The sequence below is a fragment of the Vombatus ursinus genome, unplaced genomic scaffold (genome assembly GCF_900497805.2).
Source record: "Vombatus ursinus unplaced genomic scaffold, bare-nosed wombat genome assembly UNPS02013442.1, whole genome shotgun sequence".
Lineage (NCBI taxonomy): Eukaryota > Metazoa > Chordata > Mammalia > Diprotodontia > Vombatidae > Vombatus > Vombatus ursinus.
Window position 1 is genome coordinate 3,854 of NW_020953220.1, and position 5,638 is coordinate 9,491.

The following is a 5,638-nucleotide window of genomic DNA, read 5'->3' on the forward strand; positions in this document are numbered from 1 at the left end:
CAACAAGGACCAGCTTTAGTTAAGTTTTGCAAAAAGTTTCTAAAAATTCTTCCGGCCTGTATCTCATCTTTTCAAACCACCATTCTTTCTTTCGTCACAATGACACAGCTGAGTGATGCCTGGAAAATACAAACCAATAATACTCTTTTCCAGCTTTATCCAAACTCTTGTTTGCTTTCAACTATGCCCCCTTGAGACAGCACTAAATTTTTAAAGGCTATGGGCCTAGACTATTCATAATTTAACTAGTCCACACCTACTTCCTGTCTCTTTTGGTAAGTGTGTACTACACCTCTAGAGTATCAATCAGCAAGTATTTATTAATCAAATGTCTATGTGCCACCACTGTGCATCAGCATCCAATCAAAATAACATATGAGGCACTATTCAAGAGTTATCTTCTGCAATCTGAGGAACAGGCAGTCAAGACAGTCTATGGAAAGATCGTTCTGGGATTTCTTTTTGGGGGAGCAAAAGTTATTTGGGCTACAGGGTTTACAGAGGTGGTCTAAGAGAAATGGATAACCTAAAGAGTATTATTATGTTAAATGAATGTTTTGATGGGATAAAAGATGTGCTTTCTGCAGAAAGCTCTCCTCATACTTGGTGCACTGACAGGGTTTTTCACCTGTGTGTGTCCTCTGGTGTGTTATGAAGTGTGAATGCTGGTTAAAGTTCTTACCACAGTCTGGGCATTTATAAGGTCTTTCCCCCAAATGAATTCTCTGATGGGTAACAAAATGTGAACTCTGATTGAAGCTCTTACCACATTCCCCACATTTATAAGGTCTTTCACCTGTGTGGATCCTTTGGTGCTTAATGAGGGCAGAACTGTCAGTGAATCTTTTCCCATAACCATCACACTTATAAAGTCTCTCCCCACTGTGTGTTGTCTGATCGGTGACAAGGTGAGAATTCTGACTGAAACTTTTATCACATTCAGGACAGCTAAAGGTATCTCTCTTGAATGAGTGCTCATGAGGCTACAAAATGGGAATTATCTCAGAAGCCTTTCCCACACTCAGATCATTTATAAGGTTGTTCTCCTGTGTGGGTTCTTTGGCACCTAACCAAATCTGAGCTCTGGCTAAACCTCTCCCCAGAGTCATTGGGTAATGAAATTTGAAATCCAACTACAGCTTCTCTGACACTCAAGACATTTATAGGGCTTCTCTCCTGTGTGGGTTCTCTGGTGCATGATAAGGTATAGCTTCTGACTGGAGGTCTTCCCACAGTCTGGACACTTGTAAGGTCTCTCGCCTGTGTGGGTCCTCTGATGTTTGATGAGAGTTGAGCTGTCACTGAAGCTTTTTTCCGCACCCATTACACCTGTAGGATTTCTCTCCAGCATGTGTTCCGCAGTGAGTGACAAGGTCTGAGCTCTGTTTGAAGGCTTTCCCATGTACAAGACACTTATATGACCTCTTTCCAGTATGGATTGTCAGGTGTTTCATGAGACAAGAAGTCTGGTTACAGTTTTTTTCCTCCACATTTGGCACACACATTGGGTTTTTCACCTACATATCTACCTAGGAGCTCACTTAAATGTCTCTCCTTTGAAAGGAGTTCCCTTTGTCTCTCCCCTGTGAGAGTTCCATGGTGTCCTTCTAATAATATATGTTTCCTTTCTTGTTTTCTTTCCCAATCAGGATTCTGAGAGATATCTTTTTGGGGCCTTCCTGAAGATGGCCCGGACTGTTCTGCGGCCTCAGAAACTTCCTGGTTCAGCTTCTCCACCTGGTTCTCAAAGTCTGTGTGAGCTTCTCTCAGCATCTCTCCCTCCTCCAAGCTCTGGAGATCCAGGACCCATGGTTCTTCTTTCTGCTCAAGCTGGGAAATCATAGTGGGTCTAGAAATCCCATTGAGAGTTCATTCTTCTAACCCTGCTGGAAGCAACCCTGGAGAGGATTCTCTAGGGAGGGCCCAGACAACCCACATCATCCACTGTCATCAATCCCCCCTTCCCGCTCTCTTGCCATTGGTTTAACGTCTCCGCGTCTTATGGCTTTCTTTCTCCATTGGTCCAGAGGGTTGTCAAAGAGGCCTGTGGGGCGGGCCAACGACGCGGAGGATGCAGGGAATTGTGGTCCCGGGAGAGCTGTTGAGAGGACTCTGGCTCCCAGCATGCTCTGTTATCACACCTAGGCCAGTGCCCAGCCCCGGCACTCAAAATCCACGCATGCGCAGACACCCCCCCTCCCCCGCCCTCCACACACAGTCGAGGCCTTGTTCCACTTCAGCGCCCGTCCCCAAGCCCTCCCACCCGAGCCCGAATCCATTCACCACTCCCAGGGCAGGGCCAGGCCCGACATGGGATGGAAAAGGAAGGGAAATTCCCTTCGAGCTGTGAAGGCCAGGCCACTTAGGATGCTCTTAGCACTTTAAAAGAAAAGATTATTATCCATAAATTCATATTTTTCCCCCTATTTGAAGCCCTGATATTTGGGAAGACCAGGCTTATTGTCAAAAGCTTCCACTGTGATTCCAATTCCTTTTAGTAGGATTAGATGCTATGGAGGATCCAACCCTATACATGTAAATATAAGTAACTACCATTTAGCAGGTAGAAGCTTTCCCACCCTTGAGCTCAATAGTTAAACAAATGAATTTGCTTATGAGACTAACTTTACTCCAATTATCATAAAAGACACATGAGCACACTTAATTAATTCCGAAACAGTACATATCAATACGCTGTTTGCAGTAAAACATGTTTGTTACAACAGGACACACAGTATAAACTGGTATTATTTCCACAGTAGTAGTAAACTTTGAAACAACCTGTTATCAATTTAGATGAATGCACTTCCAAATCACTTTGCACAGAGAATCATTCATCTCATCATTAATATTGAAACTATAACTTTAAACCACCTTGCATATTTTCATAATAGTCAAGATTTCAAATGAAAAATCTGCTATCATAGTAAATATCAATATTATTATTACCTGTTTATAATCAAATGTACCTCATTAAATATTTAATAGTTTCAAATTATCAAATTTTTATCTCATCCTTTTAAAAGGCCCATTCCAGATTAAGAGTTGCTTTAACACCATTTCTACCTCACGATGGTCCCTCAAATTTAACAATCTAAGAGTTTTGTAAATACAATACAATTTGGAAATACAGTAGTAATGGATAAATTGCATTTTCAGATTATCCCATAGAGAAATTATTGATCTCATTACTTTTGGTATTTAAAAACCACTTCAAAGTTATCAGGTATGGAACAATTACATTAAATTAGAGAGATAACAATAATGTCATCTAACATATGACAGTCATTGCTTTACGTCCTTTACAATCATTTTGTTATTTTGATCCCATAACAACAACCATTATTATTTTTCCCTTTACAAGTGAAGAAACAGGGCAAACAGAGATAAAAGAGCTTGCCATAAATTACAAAGTTGACACATTTTTGCATCTGGAACAGAGAAGTATGGAGTTTACCAAGAGCAGAGGCTGACTTCTCACCTCATAGTGCTATTGTCAGGCCTTTCCAGGGGTTTGGGTGGCTGATGGCATGGCCTTCCAGTAGTGATAATTTTTGGTGGCAGGGCTTAGGGAATCTCACCCACATCTGACCTGTCTACCTCTCCCCTCCCCACAGATGCAGAATTTGCTGAGCCTGGGGTGGTTTGCAGCTGCTGGGGCGGGGTGGGCAGAATATATTGAACCTGGGTGATATTTCCAAGCTTTGTCTAGAAGGGTGGGCTGCACGGTGCCCAAGGGCACAGGGCCTATTAGGGCCACTGCCGGTCTGTGATTACTGTCCCTTCCGTCCTTTTGCCAGATGGAGAAGGCTGATTTAAGTTTTCCTTACAATTCTCCAGCAATCTCTTCTCTTTTACAATCCCTATATTGAGCTACTTACCTCTGGGGAGGGAGTGGAAAATGCTGAGGAATCAAGATTGGGAGGAGTGTTTTGGCAGAGGGTGAGCTCCTGAAATTACCACCAGTCTCAGGAGTTTTCTCCAGCAATCCCAAAATGATCAATTTCCCAACTACTTAATGATTAATCTCAAAACCTCTAGAATCTGCTAAGAAGTCTTTAGCTGTATTTAACTTTTGACTGTTGTTCCAGGCTGGCCAGGCCAGGAACCATAAGGAAAAGATTCTTACGGGTTTGTTTGTTTTGCTAGTTGCAGCGCTTAGAAGTCTTTGGATGCATTGTAAATTTTACAAGGTAATAGACTTGCTCACAGCATACATGATACAGACAAAGAGACACACACTGACAGACAAATTGACAGGACAAATACAATACAAACATAGTGCACACTTAATGACAGAGAGAGAGGAAATTAGAGACTTGTTAGAAACTCCCATCACAAATTGGCTATTATTACTCCAAGGAAGGGGAGTTGAGGAATTTGTAACGATCCAAGACCTAACAGTGTAATTGGATCTTGCGATCCTTTCTCAAGTGCCTCGAGGTTGCAAATATAAAGGGGCAAGTTTCTATGAAGTTAAGTTAGGGGATCTGAGTCCCCTTCAGGACCTTAGCCTCTCTTTTTTCTTTATTTTTTTTTTCTTTAGGGAAAAGGGGATGGGGAAAGAGGATTATTTGGCACCTGAAGTGACTTTGTGAGCTTTAAAGGAAGAAATTTCTGCCTTATTCTCACTCTGCCATTTAAGCAAACCAGCAGTGGCAAAAAACAACAACAACAACAACAACTTTCCACCAGAGTCTAGACTGGAATACAGAGGATATACGAATTGCAGGGACACCCTATGCATGTGGCCTTTGTCCCCCACAGCAAGCTTAAAGAGAAAAATTTGAACTACAAGGAATGAATGAGCAGGGTCCATTTAGGAGCAGAGGTAAAGAAGGGACTTACCATCCCCGTCCAGGGTTGGAGAATAAGTCCTGTGGGCACCCAGAACCAGCACTGTCCAGGGAAGGGTCCAATCTATAGCACTGTCCCATCTGATCAAAGGCACCATTACTGTAAACCATTACTAAGTTCATTCTGAGAAAGACAAATGGGGGCAGCTAGGTGACGCAGTAGATAGAGCACCAGCCTTGGAGTCAGGAAGACCTGAGTTCAAATCCGGCCTCAGACTAGATACTTGATACTTACTAGCTGTGTGACCCTGGGCAAGTAACTTACCCCCAATTGCCTTGCAAAAAAACCAAACAAACACAAAATTAGTCTGAATATGAGTGTTTATTTCTCTCAAAGCTTGTGAGACATGCATATAGAGATATGCATGGGAGCTCATCATGAAACAATGAACCCAAAGGTGGACAAAGGACTTTTTATATTTTCAGAGCAATTCCCTCTCACTCCTCCTTCCCTTCCTGGTTCAAGATGCTAAGTCAGCCAAAATTATGATGTCCAAATGTTTAACCATGATATGAGAAAGGAATTTCTTAAGTGAATAAATTGTAAATACAATATGATAGGAGAATGTCAAAGTGTCAATTGAAATTATAGATCCAGGATATCTGTGTTTCTTTTACCATTAATATGATATAACATAGTGTATGTCCATAAAACACTAAGATAAGAAAAGTCCCACTATTTAAGGTAGTGTCTGGGTCAAGGCACCTTAGTGGTCATAAACAGAAGGATGCTCTTGGTCAGCTTCAGGTGCTGATACAGCAAGTGGAATTCTGGGTTCACT

At 42.0% G+C, this 5,638-nt stretch overlaps 1 pseudogene; it reads right to left on the reverse strand.

The window, feature by feature from the left end:
- Positions 1–539: 539 nt before the first annotated feature.
- LOC114040540 lies at positions 540–1,937 on the reverse strand (annotated as a pseudogene).
- Positions 1,938–5,638: the final 3,701 nt, after the last annotated feature.